At 40.1% G+C, this 17,306-nt stretch overlaps 35 non-coding genes across 35 annotated transcripts; all 35 read right to left on the bottom strand.

The window, feature by feature from the left end:
- Positions 1 to 201: 201 nt before the first annotated feature.
- Trnaa-cgc (transfer RNA alanine (anticodon CGC)) lies at positions 202 to 273 on the bottom strand. Its single transcript has one exon. It is a non-coding gene; the product is annotated as a tRNA-Ala (tRNA).
- Positions 274 to 456: 183 nt separating this feature from the next.
- Positions 457 to 528, bottom strand: Trnaa-ugc (transfer RNA alanine (anticodon UGC)). The gene has a single exon. It is a non-coding gene; the product is annotated as a tRNA-Ala (tRNA).
- A 380-nt stretch (positions 529 to 908) lies between these two features.
- On the bottom strand, positions 909 to 980 carry Trnae-cuc (transfer RNA glutamic acid (anticodon CUC)). The gene has a single exon. It is a non-coding gene; the product is annotated as a tRNA-Glu (tRNA).
- A 533-nt stretch (positions 981 to 1,513) lies between these two features.
- Positions 1,514 to 1,585, bottom strand: Trnaa-cgc (transfer RNA alanine (anticodon CGC)). Its single transcript has one exon. It is a non-coding gene; the product is annotated as a tRNA-Ala (tRNA).
- A 183-nt stretch (positions 1,586 to 1,768) lies between these two features.
- On the bottom strand, positions 1,769 to 1,840 carry Trnaa-ugc (transfer RNA alanine (anticodon UGC)). Its single transcript has one exon. It is a non-coding gene; the product is annotated as a tRNA-Ala (tRNA).
- A 380-nt stretch (positions 1,841 to 2,220) lies between these two features.
- Positions 2,221 to 2,292, bottom strand: Trnae-cuc (transfer RNA glutamic acid (anticodon CUC)). The gene has a single exon. It is a non-coding gene; the product is annotated as a tRNA-Glu (tRNA).
- A 533-nt stretch (positions 2,293 to 2,825) lies between these two features.
- Positions 2,826 to 2,897, bottom strand: Trnaa-cgc (transfer RNA alanine (anticodon CGC)). Its single transcript has one exon. It is a non-coding gene; the product is annotated as a tRNA-Ala (tRNA).
- A 2,173-nt stretch (positions 2,898 to 5,070) lies between these two features.
- Trnaa-ugc (transfer RNA alanine (anticodon UGC)) lies at positions 5,071 to 5,142 on the bottom strand. Its single transcript has one exon. It is a non-coding gene; the product is annotated as a tRNA-Ala (tRNA).
- Positions 5,143 to 5,522: 380 nt separating this feature from the next.
- On the bottom strand, positions 5,523 to 5,594 carry Trnae-cuc (transfer RNA glutamic acid (anticodon CUC)). The gene has a single exon. It is a non-coding gene; the product is annotated as a tRNA-Glu (tRNA).
- A 533-nt stretch (positions 5,595 to 6,127) lies between these two features.
- Trnaa-cgc (transfer RNA alanine (anticodon CGC)) lies at positions 6,128 to 6,199 on the bottom strand. The gene has a single exon. It is a non-coding gene; the product is annotated as a tRNA-Ala (tRNA).
- Positions 6,200 to 6,382: 183 nt separating this feature from the next.
- On the bottom strand, positions 6,383 to 6,454 carry Trnaa-ugc (transfer RNA alanine (anticodon UGC)). The gene has a single exon. It is a non-coding gene; the product is annotated as a tRNA-Ala (tRNA).
- Positions 6,455 to 6,834: 380 nt separating this feature from the next.
- Positions 6,835 to 6,906, bottom strand: Trnae-cuc (transfer RNA glutamic acid (anticodon CUC)). The gene has a single exon. It is a non-coding gene; the product is annotated as a tRNA-Glu (tRNA).
- A 533-nt stretch (positions 6,907 to 7,439) lies between these two features.
- On the bottom strand, positions 7,440 to 7,511 carry Trnaa-cgc (transfer RNA alanine (anticodon CGC)). Its single transcript has one exon. It is a non-coding gene; the product is annotated as a tRNA-Ala (tRNA).
- Positions 7,512 to 7,694: 183 nt separating this feature from the next.
- On the bottom strand, positions 7,695 to 7,766 carry Trnaa-ugc (transfer RNA alanine (anticodon UGC)). Its single transcript has one exon. It is a non-coding gene; the product is annotated as a tRNA-Ala (tRNA).
- Positions 7,767 to 8,146: 380 nt separating this feature from the next.
- On the bottom strand, positions 8,147 to 8,218 carry Trnae-cuc (transfer RNA glutamic acid (anticodon CUC)). Its single transcript has one exon. It is a non-coding gene; the product is annotated as a tRNA-Glu (tRNA).
- Positions 8,219 to 8,751: 533 nt separating this feature from the next.
- Trnaa-cgc (transfer RNA alanine (anticodon CGC)) lies at positions 8,752 to 8,823 on the bottom strand. The gene has a single exon. It is a non-coding gene; the product is annotated as a tRNA-Ala (tRNA).
- A 183-nt stretch (positions 8,824 to 9,006) lies between these two features.
- Positions 9,007 to 9,078, bottom strand: Trnaa-ugc (transfer RNA alanine (anticodon UGC)). Its single transcript has one exon. It is a non-coding gene; the product is annotated as a tRNA-Ala (tRNA).
- Positions 9,079 to 9,458: 380 nt separating this feature from the next.
- Trnae-cuc (transfer RNA glutamic acid (anticodon CUC)) lies at positions 9,459 to 9,530 on the bottom strand. Its single transcript has one exon. It is a non-coding gene; the product is annotated as a tRNA-Glu (tRNA).
- A 533-nt stretch (positions 9,531 to 10,063) lies between these two features.
- Positions 10,064 to 10,135, bottom strand: Trnaa-cgc (transfer RNA alanine (anticodon CGC)). The gene has a single exon. It is a non-coding gene; the product is annotated as a tRNA-Ala (tRNA).
- Positions 10,136 to 10,318: 183 nt separating this feature from the next.
- On the bottom strand, positions 10,319 to 10,390 carry Trnaa-ugc (transfer RNA alanine (anticodon UGC)). Its single transcript has one exon. It is a non-coding gene; the product is annotated as a tRNA-Ala (tRNA).
- A 380-nt stretch (positions 10,391 to 10,770) lies between these two features.
- On the bottom strand, positions 10,771 to 10,842 carry Trnae-cuc (transfer RNA glutamic acid (anticodon CUC)). Its single transcript has one exon. It is a non-coding gene; the product is annotated as a tRNA-Glu (tRNA).
- A 533-nt stretch (positions 10,843 to 11,375) lies between these two features.
- Positions 11,376 to 11,447, bottom strand: Trnaa-cgc (transfer RNA alanine (anticodon CGC)). Its single transcript has one exon. It is a non-coding gene; the product is annotated as a tRNA-Ala (tRNA).
- A 183-nt stretch (positions 11,448 to 11,630) lies between these two features.
- Positions 11,631 to 11,702, bottom strand: Trnaa-ugc (transfer RNA alanine (anticodon UGC)). Its single transcript has one exon. It is a non-coding gene; the product is annotated as a tRNA-Ala (tRNA).
- Positions 11,703 to 12,082: 380 nt separating this feature from the next.
- On the bottom strand, positions 12,083 to 12,154 carry Trnae-cuc (transfer RNA glutamic acid (anticodon CUC)). Its single transcript has one exon. It is a non-coding gene; the product is annotated as a tRNA-Glu (tRNA).
- Positions 12,155 to 12,687: 533 nt separating this feature from the next.
- On the bottom strand, positions 12,688 to 12,759 carry Trnaa-cgc (transfer RNA alanine (anticodon CGC)). The gene has a single exon. It is a non-coding gene; the product is annotated as a tRNA-Ala (tRNA).
- A 183-nt stretch (positions 12,760 to 12,942) lies between these two features.
- Positions 12,943 to 13,014, bottom strand: Trnaa-ugc (transfer RNA alanine (anticodon UGC)). Its single transcript has one exon. It is a non-coding gene; the product is annotated as a tRNA-Ala (tRNA).
- Positions 13,015 to 13,394: 380 nt separating this feature from the next.
- On the bottom strand, positions 13,395 to 13,466 carry Trnae-cuc (transfer RNA glutamic acid (anticodon CUC)). Its single transcript has one exon. It is a non-coding gene; the product is annotated as a tRNA-Glu (tRNA).
- Positions 13,467 to 13,999: 533 nt separating this feature from the next.
- Positions 14,000 to 14,071, bottom strand: Trnaa-cgc (transfer RNA alanine (anticodon CGC)). The gene has a single exon. It is a non-coding gene; the product is annotated as a tRNA-Ala (tRNA).
- A 183-nt stretch (positions 14,072 to 14,254) lies between these two features.
- Trnaa-ugc (transfer RNA alanine (anticodon UGC)) lies at positions 14,255 to 14,326 on the bottom strand. The gene has a single exon. It is a non-coding gene; the product is annotated as a tRNA-Ala (tRNA).
- Positions 14,327 to 14,706: 380 nt separating this feature from the next.
- Positions 14,707 to 14,778, bottom strand: Trnae-cuc (transfer RNA glutamic acid (anticodon CUC)). The gene has a single exon. It is a non-coding gene; the product is annotated as a tRNA-Glu (tRNA).
- A 533-nt stretch (positions 14,779 to 15,311) lies between these two features.
- On the bottom strand, positions 15,312 to 15,383 carry Trnaa-cgc (transfer RNA alanine (anticodon CGC)). Its single transcript has one exon. It is a non-coding gene; the product is annotated as a tRNA-Ala (tRNA).
- Positions 15,384 to 15,566: 183 nt separating this feature from the next.
- Trnaa-ugc (transfer RNA alanine (anticodon UGC)) lies at positions 15,567 to 15,638 on the bottom strand. Its single transcript has one exon. It is a non-coding gene; the product is annotated as a tRNA-Ala (tRNA).
- A 380-nt stretch (positions 15,639 to 16,018) lies between these two features.
- Trnae-cuc (transfer RNA glutamic acid (anticodon CUC)) lies at positions 16,019 to 16,090 on the bottom strand. The gene has a single exon. It is a non-coding gene; the product is annotated as a tRNA-Glu (tRNA).
- Positions 16,091 to 16,623: 533 nt separating this feature from the next.
- Trnaa-cgc (transfer RNA alanine (anticodon CGC)) lies at positions 16,624 to 16,695 on the bottom strand. The gene has a single exon. It is a non-coding gene; the product is annotated as a tRNA-Ala (tRNA).
- A 183-nt stretch (positions 16,696 to 16,878) lies between these two features.
- On the bottom strand, positions 16,879 to 16,950 carry Trnaa-ugc (transfer RNA alanine (anticodon UGC)). The gene has a single exon. It is a non-coding gene; the product is annotated as a tRNA-Ala (tRNA).
- Between the last annotated feature and the right edge of the window lie 356 nt (positions 16,951 to 17,306).

The raw sequence follows: 17,306 nt of genomic DNA, 5'->3' as shown, positions 1-17,306 counted from the left end.
CTGAAATGTTTGAGCGTGCATTTGAGACATGCCTCTAAAGAGTGATTTTTGAAATTTTAAGTCATCTGTGCCGAGTTCGCTGTTCAAACAGCACTTATATTCCGTTGCGCTTTCTATGATTTTCAAGGCAAAGCAGCATTGTGTAGGCGAGATTACTTTAATTGATTTCTCGATGCCGATTTTGTCTGCGGCCAAAAAATATGGAGATGCCGGGGATCGAACCCGGGGCCTTTCACATGCGAAGCGAACGCTCTACCACTGAGCTACATCCCCGTCCCTGGATTTTCATCAATATTTCCTTTTCAATTCCGCCTTTTACCGCAGGACAAAGTGTTCATGTAGGTGTCCTAAGAGAGGTCGGAGATGCTCACTTATATTTTACTGTGCATTTTCACTTGATCGTGCACGAAAGACATAGTTTATGTGGACTTAATGACATTGACAAAAAATTAGGAGTGGAGATGCCGGGGATCGAACCCGGGGCCTTTCACATGCAAAGCGAACGCTCTACCACTGAGCTACATCCCCTTCACAACGATAGAACATTAAATTTAAGTAGTGTATTTTCATACCGTGTATATACATGCCACTCTGATTATTAAAATAGTCTTGCACCAAGACGAGATGGTTATCTTTATGTCTCTAACAGTTGTACTGGGATTGAAATTTGTTGAGCAAGTACATTTGTAGTTCATTTTCATGTACTGAACCATCAATCAGTCCGCCTCGTTATATATTGAGCCGAAGGAAGAAATAAAATATAAAGTATTGGTTGTAAAAGGAAATCATATAGTATATAGGACAAACATACACCGTTTCTTTCATTGACCACGTACACATAACAGTTGTTTGAAGCATATACCGTTATTAATATCAATATCGATCCGGAGAAAAGGCGCAAAAATATCTTCCCAGACGGGGAATCGAACCCCGGCCGCCGCGGTGAGAGCGCGGAATCCTAACCACTAGACTACCTGGGACTTACTCATAGTGGGGTAACTTAACACATATAAAGAGCAACACTAACAGCAATCATGCCTTTTTTGTACGTTACAACGTCATTGGGAATATCGACTGGCGTTAGACAGACTATAGAATGCCAATAGCTCAAGACCGCAAAAGGCGGCGAAATCACCCCGAATAGTCGCTACTGTCGACGCTATATAACGCATTGTTTCAGGCTGGAATCATTAACATAAACATTCGATTTGTTAATCTGACACACGATTTTAAAGTTATAATCCATATATTAAAATTGTGACACAAGTAAAACCTGTCGGGGAAAGGGAGTGTGGTATTAATTCGGCTTTGCCTGAAATGTTTGAGCGTGCATTTGAGACATGCCTCTAAAGAGTGATTTTTGAAATTTTAAGTCATCTGTGCCGAGTTCGCTGTTCAAACAGCACTTATATTCCGTTGCGCTTTCTATGATTTTCAAGGCAAAGCAGCATTGTGTAGGCGAGATTACTTTAATTGATTTCTCGATGCCGATTTTGTCTGCGGCCAAAAAATATGGAGATGCCGGGGATCGAACCCGGGGCCTTTCACATGCGAAGCGAACGCTCTACCACTGAGCTACATCCCCGTCCCTGGATTTTCATCAATATTTCCTTTTCAATTCCGCCTTTTACCGCAGGACAAAGTGTTCATGTAGGTGTCCTAAGAGAGGTCGGAGATGCTCACTTATATTTTACTGTGCATTTTCACTTGATCGTGCACGAAAGACATAGTTTATGTGGACTTAATGACATTGACAAAAAATTAGGAGTGGAGATGCCGGGGATCGAACCCGGGGCCTTTCACATGCAAAGCGAACGCTCTACCACTGAGCTACATCCCCTTCACAACGATAGAACATTAAATTTAAGTAGTGTATTTTCATACCGTGTATATACATGCCACTCTGATTATTAAAATAGTCTTGCACCAAGACGAGATGGTTATCTTTATGTCTCTAACAGTTGTACTGGGATTGAAATTTGTTGAGCAAGTACATTTGTAGTTCATTTTCATGTACTGAACCATCAATCAGTCCGCCTCGTTATATATTGAGCCGAAGGAAGACATAAAATATAAAGTATTGGTTGTAAAAGGAAATCATATAGTATATAGGACAAACATACACCGTTTCTTTCATTGACCACGTACACATAACAGTTGTTTGAAGCATATACCGTTATTAATATCAATATCGATCCGGAGAAAAGGCGCAAAAATATCTTCCCAGACGGGGAATCGAACCCCGGCCGCCGCGGTGAGAGCGCGGAATCCTAACCACTAGACTACCTGGGACTTACTCATAGTGGGGTAACTTAACACATATAAAGAGCAACACTAACAGCAATCATGCCTTTTTTGTACGTTACAACGTCATTGGGAATATCGACTGGCGTTAGACAGACTATAGAATGCCAATAGCTCAAGACCGCAAAAGGCGGCGAAATCACCCCGAATAGTCGCTACTGTCGACGCTATATAACGCATTGTTTCAGGCTGGAATCATTAACATAAACATTCGATTTGTTAATCTGACACACGATTTTAAAGTTATAATCCATATATTAAAATTGTGACACAAGTAAAACCTGTCGGGGAAAGGGAGTGTGGTATTAATTCGGCTTTGCCTGAAATGTTTGAGCGTGCATTTGAGACATGCCTCTAAAGAGTGATTTTTGAAATTTTAAGTCATCTGTGCCGAGTTCGCTGTTCAAACAGCACTTATATTCCGTTGCGCTTTCTATGATTTTCAAGGCAAAGCAGCATTGTGTAGGCGAGATTACTTTAATTGATTTCTCGATGCCGATTTTGTCTGCGGCCAAAAAATATGGAGATGCCGGGGATCGAACCCGGGGCCTTTCACATGCGAAGCGAACGCTCTACCACTGAGCTACATCCCCGTCCCTGGATTTTCATCAATATTTCCTTTTCAATTCCGCCTTTTACCGCAGGACAAAGTGTTCATGTAGGTGTCCTAAGAGAGGTCGGAGATGCTCACTTATATTTTACTGTGCATTTTCACTTGATCGTGCACGAAAGACATAGTTTATGTGGACTTAATGACATTGACAAAAAATTAGGAGTGGAGATGCCGGGGATCGAACCCGGGGCCTTTCACATGCAAAGCGAACGCTCTTTTTTTTTTTTTATCTTTATTATAATCAAACTTCGTATTTACATATCACAGTTCAGAATTACACATCAATGAAAAACATTATTATCAATTATTGTCCTTTCTCTGAAAAGAAACATTCAATATTCTACATTTACAATTCAAATGCGTGAAATATTTGTCACGAACACAATTATCTGGTTATATACTCATATATAGATATCATATTATATCCTTATAGAAAAATATTCATATACTTATATTCTAACTCACTCTTATCTACCATTCAGCACATACATTCAAATTGATAAAAAGCTTACACAGAATACAAAGAAAATTTAGAGTGAAAAATGATTATGACGTCTTATTTTCCGACAGAGGACAAAAAATAATACAATAGAAAATATTGTTCGCACTGGGCTGGATTCCATTCCACAACGCAATCAAAATTCGAAGTATTAAATATCGAGTCAATCATCAGCTATTTTAAGACATGCAAACAGAGCACAAAAATTTTCAAAATATTTGGAAAAACTTTTTCACAACATACTCACAAACAACATACAAACTATCTCTCTTACAAATCAACATATAATAAAATAATAAAACATTTAAAGTTTTTTATTTGTCGCAAATTCTATCATCTCATCTAGTCCTTTTCTCACATCATCAGTCATCAATTTCGGTATAGTTCTTACATCACGAAAATCTTCAGTCAACACTTTATTAAATTTATAGAAACCTCGGTCACTGCAATCGAGTATTTCAAATTCTTTCTCATCTATATGATACAATATCAGACGATTCCTCAATGTTTTTCCGATCAACAATTCGTTACGACCTCCTGATTGTTTCAAAACAAATTTTGGAATTAACTTAATATCAGTTGCAATATTTGACGGAAATGTTTGTTTACTTTTGTCATTATTTTCTACCAATTTATCGGGTTGAGATGTAGCAGATAGAATATCCCTGTAATTTACTTTACTAAGCGGCGGAAATTCTGAAAGTTCATCATCTTTTGTATTACATTTATTCCTTTCAATTTTGTCCATGGATAATCTACCTTTGTTTTTATTTACATTTTTTCTATTGACACAATTAACTGATACAGACAATTCTTTACCTGTATCGATTGCACACAGTTCTATATTTGGACGTTCTATACCGGTTTCAATGTTACCTGAACATGCTATAACGGAGGCCTCAGACGGGTTATCTTCAATGTCCATTATATCCGATGTATTTGCCGCCACTGTTTCGTCCTGTATTTTATTGCTTTCAAATACACAATCTGAATGAATCATCTCGATATGATTTTCAATATTCGAAATAGTTTCAACACTGTTGTTATACTCTTTCATTCGTTTTTTGTCACGGTTGACAGTTGAAATCGACTTTCGTTTACTTTTATTTGTATCTTCATTTGCAAACATTATAGAAATACGTGCTCTGTCACTTTCACCATGCACAGTAAATGTAATATTTCGAAATTGTTCACAAGCATTTTCAATGGTACTCCTTAATAAGGATGGAAGTCTCTCCATTATAATATAATTCACCCTTGGGTAGCCTCTTTCTATACGACAATGTTTACAATAATGTAAAACATTACAAACGACAGTTTTGTTATAATCAAAGTCAAAAACTTACTTCTGATACAAGTTAGAACGTTTATATTCCGAAAATATGCTTGGAAATCCGAGCAATCACTTATAACATAGTAAATATTTCCTTAGACATAAACACAACGTCCAGTCACTTAAAGGTCCACTCGACCACCAGGATTTTCATCAATATTTCCTTTTCAATTCCGCCTTTTACCGCAGGACAAAGTGTTCATGTAGGTGTCCTAAGAGAGGTCGGAGATGCTCACTTATATTTTACTGTGCATTTTCACTTGATCGTGCACGAAAGACATAGTTTATGTGGACTTAATGACATTGACAAAAAATTAGGAGTGGAGATGCCGGGGATCGAACCCGGGGCCTTTCACATGCAAAGCGAACGCTCTACCACTGAGCTACATCCCCTTCACAACGATAGAACATTAAATTTAAGTAGTGTATTTTCATACCGTGTATATACATGCCACTCTGATTATTAAAATAGTCTTGCACCAAGACGAGATGGTTATCTTTATGTCTCTAACAGTTGTACTGGGATTGAAATTTGTTGAGCAAGTACATTTGTAGTTCATTTTCATGTACTGAACCATCAATCAGTCCGCCTCGTTATATATTGAGCCGAAGGAAGACATAAAATATAAAGTATTGGTTGTAAAAGGAAATCATATAGTATATAGGACAAACATACACCGTTTCTTTCATTGACCACGTACACATAACAGTTGTTTGAAGCATATACCGTTATTAATATCAATATCGATCCGGAGAAAAGGCGCAAAAATATCTTCCCAGACGGGGAATCGAACCCCGGCCGCCGCGGTGAGAGCGCGGAATCCTAACCACTAGACTACCTGGGACTTACTCATAGTGGGGTAACTTAACACATATAAAGAGCAACACTAACAGCAATCATGCCTTTTTTGTACGTTACAACGTCATTGGGAATATCGACTGGCGTTAGACAGACTATAGAATGCCAATAGCTCAAGACCGCAAAAGGCGGCGAAATCACCCCGAATAGTCGCTACTGTCGACGCTATATAACGCATTGTTTCAGGCTGGAATCATTAACATAAACATTCGATTTGTTAATCTGACACACGATTTTAAAGTTATAATCCATATATTAAAATTGTGACACAAGTAAAACCTGTCGGGGAAAGGGAGTGTGGTATTAATTCGGCTTTGCCTGAAATGTTTGAGCGTGCATTTGAGACATGCCTCTAAAGAGTGATTTTTGAAATTTTAAGTCATCTGTGCCGAGTTCGCTGTTCAAACAGCACTTATATTCCGTTGCGCTTTCTATGATTTTCAAGGCAAAGCAGCATTGTGTAGGCGAGATTACTTTAATTGATTTCTCGATGCCGATTTTGTCTGCGGCCAAAAAATATGGAGATGCCGGGGATCGAACCCGGGGCCTTTCACATGCGAAGCGAACGCTCTACCACTGAGCTACATCCCCGTCCCTGGATTTTCATCAATATTTCCTTTTCAATTCCGCCTTTTACCGCAGGACAAAGTGTTCATGTAGGTGTCCTAAGAGAGGTCGGAGATGCTCACTTATATTTTACTGTGCATTTTCACTTGATCGTGCACGAAAGACATAGTTTATGTGGACTTAATGACATTGACAAAAAATTAGGAGTGGAGATGCCGGGGATCGAACCCGGGGCCTTTCACATGCAAAGCGAACGCTCTACCACTGAGCTACATCCCCTTCACAACGATAGAACATTAAATTTAAGTAGTGTATTTTCATACCGTGTATATACATGCCACTCTGATTATTAAAATAGTCTTGCACCAAGACGAGATGGTTATCTTTATGTCTCTAACAGTTGTACTGGGATTGAAATTTGTTGAGCAAGTACATTTGTAGTTCATTTTCATGTACTGAACCATCAATCAGTCCGCCTCGTTATATATTGAGCCGAAGGAAGACATAAAATATAAAGTATTGGTTGTAAAAGGAAATCATATAGTATATAGGACAAACATACACCGTTTCTTTCATTGACCACGTACACATAACAGTTGTTTGAAGCATATACCGTTATTAATATCAATATCGATCCGGAGAAAAGGCGCAAAAATATCTTCCCAGACGGGGAATCGAACCCCGGCCGCCGCGGTGAGAGCGCGGAATCCTAACCACTAGACTACCTGGGACTTACTCATAGTGGGGTAACTTAACACATATAAAGAGCAACACTAACAGCAATCATGCCTTTTTTGTACGTTACAACGTCATTGGGAATATCGACTGGCGTTAGACAGACTATAGAATGCCAATAGCTCAAGACCGCAAAAGGCGGCGAAATCACCCCGAATAGTCGCTACTGTCGACGCTATATAACGCATTGTTTCAGGCTGGAATCATTAACATAAACATTCGATTTGTTAATCTGACACACGATTTTAAAGTTATAATCCATATATTAAAATTGTGACACAAGTAAAACCTGTCGGGGAAAGGGAGTGTGGTATTAATTCGGCTTTGCCTGAAATGTTTGAGCGTGCATTTGAGACATGCCTCTAAAGAGTGATTTTTGAAATTTTAAGTCATCTGTGCCGAGTTCGCTGTTCAAACAGCACTTATATTCCGTTGCGCTTTCTATGATTTTCAAGGCAAAGCAGCATTGTGTAGGCGAGATTACTTTAATTGATTTCTCGATGCCGATTTTGTCTGCGGCCAAAAAATATGGAGATGCCGGGGATCGAACCCGGGGCCTTTCACATGCGAAGCGAACGCTCTACCACTGAGCTACATCCCCGTCCCTGGATTTTCATCAATATTTCCTTTTCAATTCCGCCTTTTACCGCAGGACAAAGTGTTCATGTAGGTGTCCTAAGAGAGGTCGGAGATGCTCACTTATATTTTACTGTGCATTTTCACTTGATCGTGCACGAAAGACATAGTTTATGTGGACTTAATGACATTGACAAAAAATTAGGAGTGGAGATGCCGGGGATCGAACCCGGGGCCTTTCACATGCAAAGCGAACGCTCTACCACTGAGCTACATCCCCTTCACAACGATAGAACATTAAATTTAAGTAGTGTATTTTCATACCGTGTATATACATGCCACTCTGATTATTAAAATAGTCTTGCACCAAGACGAGATGGTTATCTTTATGTCTCTAACAGTTGTACTGGGATTGAAATTTGTTGAGCAAGTACATTTGTAGTTCATTTTCATGTACTGAACCATCAATCAGTCCGCCTCGTTATATATTGAGCCGAAGGAAGACATAAAATATAAAGTATTGGTTGTAAAAGGAAATCATATAGTATATAGGACAAACATACACCGTTTCTTTCATTGACCACGTACACATAACAGTTGTTTGAAGCATATACCGTTATTAATATCAATATCGATCCGGAGAAAAGGCGCAAAAATATCTTCCCAGACGGGGAATCGAACCCCGGCCGCCGCGGTGAGAGCGCGGAATCCTAACCACTAGACTACCTGGGACTTACTCATAGTGGGGTAACTTAACACATATAAAGAGCAACACTAACAGCAATCATGCCTTTTTTGTACGTTACAACGTCATTGGGAATATCGACTGGCGTTAGACAGACTATAGAATGCCAATAGCTCAAGACCGCAAAAGGCGGCGAAATCACCCCGAATAGTCGCTACTGTCGACGCTATATAACGCATTGTTTCAGGCTGGAATCATTAACATAAACATTCGATTTGTTAATCTGACACACGATTTTAAAGTTATAATCCATATATTAAAATTGTGACACAAGTAAAACCTGTCGGGGAAAGGGAGTGTGGTATTAATTCGGCTTTGCCTGAAATGTTTGAGCGTGCATTTGAGACATGCCTCTAAAGAGTGATTTTTGAAATTTTAAGTCATCTGTGCCGAGTTCGCTGTTCAAACAGCACTTATATTCCGTTGCGCTTTCTATGATTTTCAAGGCAAAGCAGCATTGTGTAGGCGAGATTACTTTAATTGATTTCTCGATGCCGATTTTGTCTGCGGCCAAAAAATATGGAGATGCCGGGGATCGAACCCGGGGCCTTTCACATGCGAAGCGAACGCTCTACCACTGAGCTACATCCCCGTCCCTGGATTTTCATCAATATTTCCTTTTCAATTCCGCCTTTTACCGCAGGACAAAGTGTTCATGTAGGTGTCCTAAGAGAGGTCGGAGATGCTCACTTATATTTTACTGTGCATTTTCACTTGATCGTGCACGAAAGACATAGTTTATGTGGACTTAATGACATTGACAAAAAATTAGGAGTGGAGATGCCGGGGATCGAACCCGGGGCCTTTCACATGCAAAGCGAACGCTCTACCACTGAGCTACATCCCCTTCACAACGATAGAACATTAAATTTAAGTAGTGTATTTTCATACCGTGTATATACATGCCACTCTGATTATTAAAATAGTCTTGCACCAAGACGAGATGGTTATCTTTATGTCTCTAACAGTTGTACTGGGATTGAAATTTGTTGAGCAAGTACATTTGTAGTTCATTTTCATGTACTGAACCATCAATCAGTCCGCCTCGTTATATATTGAGCCGAAGGAAGACATAAAATATAAAGTATTGGTTGTAAAAGGAAATCATATAGTATATAGGACAAACATACACCGTTTCTTTCATTGACCACGTACACATAACAGTTGTTTGAAGCATATACCGTTATTAATATCAATATCGATCCGGAGAAAAGGCGCAAAAATATCTTCCCAGACGGGGAATCGAACCCCGGCCGCCGCGGTGAGAGCGCGGAATCCTAACCACTAGACTACCTGGGACTTACTCATAGTGGGGTAACTTAACACATATAAAGAGCAACACTAACAGCAATCATGCCTTTTTTGTACGTTACAACGTCATTGGGAATATCGACTGGCGTTAGACAGACTATAGAATGCCAATAGCTCAAGACCGCAAAAGGCGGCGAAATCACCCCGAATAGTCGCTACTGTCGACGCTATATAACGCATTGTTTCAGGCTGGAATCATTAACATAAACATTCGATTTGTTAATCTGACACACGATTTTAAAGTTATAATCCATATATTAAAATTGTGACACAAGTAAAACCTGTCGGGGAAAGGGAGTGTGGTATTAATTCGGCTTTGCCTGAAATGTTTGAGCGTGCATTTGAGACATGCCTCTAAAGAGTGATTTTTGAAATTTTAAGTCATCTGTGCCGAGTTCGCTGTTCAAACAGCACTTATATTCCGTTGCGCTTTCTATGATTTTCAAGGCAAAGCAGCATTGTGTAGGCGAGATTACTTTAATTGATTTCTCGATGCCGATTTTGTCTGCGGCCAAAAAATATGGAGATGCCGGGGATCGAACCCGGGGCCTTTCACATGCGAAGCGAACGCTCTACCACTGAGCTACATCCCCGTCCCTGGATTTTCATCAATATTTCCTTTTCAATTCCGCCTTTTACCGCAGGACAAAGTGTTCATGTAGGTGTCCTAAGAGAGGTCGGAGATGCTCACTTATATTTTACTGTGCATTTTCACTTGATCGTGCACGAAAGACATAGTTTATGTGGACTTAATGACATTGACAAAAAATTAGGAGTGGAGATGCCGGGGATCGAACCCGGGGCCTTTCACATGCAAAGCGAACGCTCTACCACTGAGCTACATCCCCTTCACAACGATAGAACATTAAATTTAAGTAGTGTATTTTCATACCGTGTATATACATGCCACTCTGATTATTAAAATAGTCTTGCACCAAGACGAGATGGTTATCTTTATGTCTCTAACAGTTGTACTGGGATTGAAATTTGTTGAGCAAGTACATTTGTAGTTCATTTTCATGTACTGAACCATCAATCAGTCCGCCTCGTTATATATTGAGCCGAAGGAAGACATAAAATATAAAGTATTGGTTGTAAAAGGAAATCATATAGTATATAGGACAAACATACACCGTTTCTTTCATTGACCACGTACACATAACAGTTGTTTGAAGCATATACCGTTATTAATATCAATATCGATCCGGAGAAAAGGCGCAAAAATATCTTCCCAGACGGGGAATCGAACCCCGGCCGCCGCGGTGAGAGCGCGGAATCCTAACCACTAGACTACCTGGGACTTACTCATAGTGGGGTAACTTAACACATATAAAGAGCAACACTAACAGCAATCATGCCTTTTTTGTACGTTACAACGTCATTGGGAATATCGACTGGCGTTAGACAGACTATAGAATGCCAATAGCTCAAGACCGCAAAAGGCGGCGAAATCACCCCGAATAGTCGCTACTGTCGACGCTATATAACGCATTGTTTCAGGCTGGAATCATTAACATAAACATTCGATTTGTTAATCTGACACACGATTTTAAAGTTATAATCCATATATTAAAATTGTGACACAAGTAAAACCTGTCGGGGAAAGGGAGTGTGGTATTAATTCGGCTTTGCCTGAAATGTTTGAGCGTGCATTTGAGACATGCCTCTAAAGAGTGATTTTTGAAATTTTAAGTCATCTGTGCCGAGTTCGCTGTTCAAACAGCACTTATATTCCGTTGCGCTTTCTATGATTTTCAAGGCAAAGCAGCATTGTGTAGGCGAGATTACTTTAATTGATTTCTCGATGCCGATTTTGTCTGCGGCCAAAAAATATGGAGATGCCGGGGATCGAACCCGGGGCCTTTCACATGCGAAGCGAACGCTCTACCACTGAGCTACATCCCCGTCCCTGGATTTTCATCAATATTTCCTTTTCAATTCCGCCTTTTACCGCAGGACAAAGTGTTCATGTAGGTGTCCTAAGAGAGGTCGGAGATGCTCACTTATATTTTACTGTGCATTTTCACTTGATCGTGCACGAAAGACATAGTTTATGTGGACTTAATGACATTGACAAAAAATTAGGAGTGGAGATGCCGGGGATCGAACCCGGGGCCTTTCACATGCAAAGCGAACGCTCTACCACTGAGCTACATCCCCTTCACAACGATAGAACATTAAATTTAAGTAGTGTATTTTCATACCGTGTATATACATGCCACTCTGATTATTAAAATAGTCTTGCACCAAGACGAGATGGTTATCTTTATGTCTCTAACAGTTGTACTGGGATTGAAATTTGTTGAGCAAGTACATTTGTAGTTCATTTTCATGTACTGAACCATCAATCAGTCCGCCTCGTTATATATTGAGCCGAAGGAAGACATAAAATATAAAGTATTGGTTGTAAAAGGAAATCATATAGTATATAGGACAAACATACACCGTTTCTTTCATTGACCACGTACACATAACAGTTGTTTGAAGCATATACCGTTATTAATATCAATATCGATCCGGAGAAAAGGCGCAAAAATATCTTCCCAGACGGGGAATCGAACCCCGGCCGCCGCGGTGAGAGCGCGGAATCCTAACCACTAGACTACCTGGGACTTACTCATAGTGGGGTAACTTAACACATATAAAGAGCAACACTAACAGCAATCATGCCTTTTTTGTACGTTACAACGTCATTGGGAATATCGACTGGCGTTAGACAGACTATAGAATGCCAATAGCTCAAGACCGCAAAAGGCGGCGAAATCACCCCGAATAGTCGCTACTGTCGACGCTATATAACGCATTGTTTCAGGCTGGAATCATTAACATAAACATTCGATTTGTTAATCTGACACACGATTTTAAAGTTATAATCCATATATTAAAATTGTGACACAAGTAAAACCTGTCGGGGAAAGGGAGTGTGGTATTAATTCGGCTTTGCCTGAAATGTTTGAGCGTGCATTTGAGACATGCCTCTAAAGAGTGATTTTTGAAATTTTAAGTCATCTGTGCCGAGTTCGCTGTTCAAACAGCACTTATATTCCGTTGCGCTTTCTATGATTTTCAAGGCAAAGCAGCATTGTGTAGGCGAGATTACTTTAATTGATTTCTCGATGCCGATTTTGTCTGCGGCCAAAAAATATGGAGATGCCGGGGATCGAACCCGGGGCCTTTCACATGCGAAGCGAACGCTCTACCACTGAGCTACATCCCCGTCCCTGGATTTTCATCAATATTTCCTTTTCAATTCCGCCTTTTACCGCAGGACAAAGTGTTCATGTAGGTGTCCTAAGAGAGGTCGGAGATGCTCACTTATATTTTACTGTGCATTTTCACTTGATCGTGCACGAAAGACATAGTTTATGTGGACTTAATGACATTGACAAAAAATTAGGAGTGGAGATGCCGGGGATTGAACCCGGGGCCTTTCACATGCAAAGCGAACGCTCTACCACTGAGCTACATCCCCTTCACAACGATAGAACATTAAATTTAAGTAGTGTATTTTCATACCGTGTATATACATGCCACTCTGATTATTAAAATAGTCTTGCACCAAGACGAGATGGTTATCTTTATGTCTCTAACAGTTGTACTGGGATTGAAATTTGTTGAGCAAGTACATTTGTAGTTCATTTTCATGTACTGAACCATCAATCAGTCCGCCTCGTTATATATTGAGCCGAAGGAAGACATAAAATATAAAGTATTGGTTGTAAAAGGAAATCATATAGTATATAGGACAAACATACACCGTTTCTTTCATTGACCACGTACACATAACAGTTGTTTGAAGCATATACCGTTATTAATATCAATATCGATCCGGAGAAAAGGCGCAAAAATATCTTCCCAGACGGGGAATCGAACCCCGGCCGCCGCGGTGAGAGCGCGGAATCCTAACCACTAGACTACCTGGGACTTACTCATAGTGGGGTAACTTAACACATATAAAGAGCAACACTAACAGCAATCATGCCTTTTTTGTACGTTACAACGTCATTGGGAATATCGACTGGCGTTAGACAGACTATAGAATGCCAATAGCTCAAGACCGCAAAAGGCGGCGAAATCACCCCGAATAGTCGCTACTGTCGACGCTATATAACGCATTGTTTCAGGCTGGAATCATTAACATAAACATTCGATTTGTTAATCTGACACACGATTTTAAAGTTATAATCCATATATTAAAATTGTGACACAAGTAAAACCTGTCGGGGAAAGGGAGTGTGGTATTAATTCGGCTTTGCCTGAAATGTTTGAGCGTGCATTTGAGACATGCCTCTAAAGAGTGATTTTTGAAATTTTAAGTCATCTGTGCCGAGTTCGCTGTTCAAACAGCACTTATATTCCGTTGCGCTTTCTATGATTTTCAAGGCAAAGCAGCATTGTGTAGGCGAGATTACTTTAATTGATTTCTCGATGCCGATTTTGTCTGCGGCCAAAAAATATGGAGATGCCGGGGATCGAACCCGGGGCCTTTCACATGCGAAGCGAACGCTCTACCACTGAGCTACATCCCCGTCCCTGGATTTTCATCAATATTTCCTTTTCAATTCCGCCTTTTACCGCAGGACAAAGTGTTCATGTAGGTGTCCTAAGAGAGGTCGGAGATGCTCACTTATATTTTACTGTGCATTTTCACTTGATCGTGCACGAAAGACATAGTTTATGTGGACTTAATGACATTGACAAAAAATTAGGAGTGGAGATGCCGGGGATTGAACCCGGGGCCTTTCACATGCAAAGCGAACGCTCTACCACTGAGCTACATCCCCTTCACAACGATAGAACATTAAATTTAAGTAGTGTATTTTCATACCGTGTATATACATGCCACTCTGATTATTAAAATAGTCTTGCACCAAGACGAGATGGTTATCTTTATGTCTCTAACAGTTGTACTGGGATTGAAATTTGTTGAGCAAGTACATTTGTAGTTCATTTTCATGTACTGAACCATCAATCAGTCCGCCTCGTTATATATTGAGCCGAAGGAAGACATAAAATATAAAGTATTGGTTGTAAAAGGAAATCATATAGTATATAGGACAAACATACACCGTTTCTTTCATTGACCACGTACACATAACAGTTGTTTGAAGCATATACCGTTATTAATATCAATATCGATCCGGAGAAAAGGCGCAAAAATATCTTCCCAGACGGGGAATCGAACCCCGGCCGCCGCGGTGAGAGCGCGGAATCCTAACCACTAGACTACCTGGGACTTACTCATAGTGGGGTAACTTAACACATATAAAGAGCAACACTAACAGCAATCATGCCTTTTTTGTACGTTACAACGTCATTGGGAATATCGACTGGCGTTAGACAGACTATAGAATGCCAATAGCTCAAGACCGCAAAAGGCGGCGAAATCACCCCGAATAGTCGCTACTGTCGACGCTATATAACGCATTGTTTCAGGCTGGAATCATTAACATAAACATTCGATTTGTTAATCTGACACACGATTTTAAAGTTATAATCCATATATTAAAATTGTGACACAAGTAAAACCTGTCGGGGAAAGGGAGTGTGGTATTAATTCGGCTTTGCCTGAAATGTTTGAGCGTGCATTTGAGACATGCCTCTAAAGAGTGATTTTTGAAATTTTAAGTCATCTGTGCCGAGTTCGCTGTTCAAACAGCACTTATATTCCGTTGCGCTTTCTATGATTTTCAAGGCAAAGCAGCATTGTGTAGGCGAGATTACTTTAATTGATTTCTCGATGCCGATTTTGTCTGCGGCCAAAAAATATGGAGATGCCGGGGATCGAACCCGGGGCCTTTCACATGCGAAGCGAACGCTCTACCACTGAGCTACATCCCCGTCCCTGGATTTTCATCAATATTTCCTTTTCAATTCCGCCTTTTACCGCAGGACAAAGTGTTCATGTAGGTGTCCTAAGAGAGGTCGGAGATGCTCACTTATATTTTACTGTGCATTTTCACTTGATCGTGCACGAAAGACATAGTTTATGTGGACTTAATGACATTGACAAAAAATTAGGAGTGGAGATGCCGGGGATTGAACCCGGGGCCTTTCACATGCAAAGCGAACGCTCTACCACTGAGCTACATCCCCTTCACAACGATAGAACATTAAATTTAAGTAGTGTATTTTCATACCGTGTATATACATGCCACTCTGATTATTAAAATAGTCTTGCACCAAGACGAGATGGTTATCTTTATGTCTCTAACAGTTGTACTGGGATTGAAATTTGTTGAGCAAGTACATTTGTAGTTCATTTTCATGTACTGAACCATCAATCAGTCCGCCTCGTTATATATTGAGCCGAAGGAAGACATAAAATATAAAGTATTGGTTGTAAAAGGAAATCATATAGTATATAGGACAAACATACACCGTTTCTTTCATTGACCACGTACACATAACAGTTGTTTGAAGCATATACCGTTATTAATATCAATATCGATCCGGAGAAAAGGCGCAAAAATATCTTCCCAGACGGGGAATCGAACCCCGGCCGCCGCGGTGAGAGCGCGGAATCCTAACCACTAGACTACCTGGGACTTACTCATAGTGGGGTAACTTAACACATATAAAGAGCAACACTAACAGCAATCATGCCTTTTTTGTACGTTACAACGTCATTGGGAATATCGACTGGCGTTAGACAGACTATAGAATGCCAATAGCTCAAGACCGCAAAAGGCGGCGAAATCACCCCGAATAGTCGCTACTGTCGACGCTATATAACGCATTGTTTCAGGCTGGAATCATTAACATAAACATTCGATTTGTTAATCTGACACACGATTTTAAAGTTATAATCCATATATTAAAATTGTGACACAAGTAAAACCTGTCGGGGAAAGGGAGTGTGGTATTAATTCGGCTTTGCCTGAAATGTTTGAGCGTGCATTTGAGACATGCCTCTAAAGAGTGATTTTTGAAATTTTAAGTCATCTGTGCCGAGTTCGCTGTTCAAACAGCACTTATATTCCGTTGCGCTTTCTATGATTTTCAAGGCAAAGCAGCATTGTGTAGGCGAGATTACTTTAATTGATTTCTCGATGCCGATTTTGTCTGCGGCCAAAAAATATGGAGATGCCGGGGATCGAACCCGGGGCCTTTCACATGCGAAGCGAACGCTCTACCACTGAGCTACATCCCCGTCCCTGGATTTTCATCAATATTTCCTTTTCAATTCCGCCTTTTACCGCAGGACAAAGTGTTCATGTAGGTGTCCTAAGAGAGGTCGGAGATGCTCACTTATATTTTACTGTGCATTTTCACTTGATCGTGCACGAAAGACATAGTTTATGTGGACTTAATGACATTGACAAAAAATTAGGAGTGGAGATGCCGGGGATTGAACCCGGGGCCTTTCACATGCAAAGCGAACGCTCTACCACTGAGCTACATCCCCTTCACAACGATAGAACATTAAATTTAAGTAGTGTATTTTCATACCGTGTATATACATGCCACTCTGATTATTAAAATAGTCTTGCACCAAGACGAGATGGTTATCTTTATGTCTCTAACAGTTGTACTGGGATTGAAATTTGTTGAGCAAGTACATTTGTAGTTCATTTTCATGTACTGAACCATCAATCAGTCCGCCTCGTTATATATTGAGCCGAAGGAAGACATAAAATATAAAGTATTGGTTGTAAAAGGAAATCATATAGTATATAGGACAAACATACACCGTTTCTTTCATTGACCACGTACACATAACAGTTGTTTGAAGCATATACCGTTATTAATATCAATATCGAT

This window comes from Mytilus galloprovincialis, chromosome 2 (genome assembly GCF_965363235.1).
Source record: "Mytilus galloprovincialis chromosome 2, xbMytGall1.hap1.1, whole genome shotgun sequence".
Lineage (NCBI taxonomy): Eukaryota > Metazoa > Mollusca > Bivalvia > Mytilida > Mytilidae > Mytilus > Mytilus galloprovincialis.
This window is presented reverse-complemented; position numbering and strand designations above follow the sequence as displayed.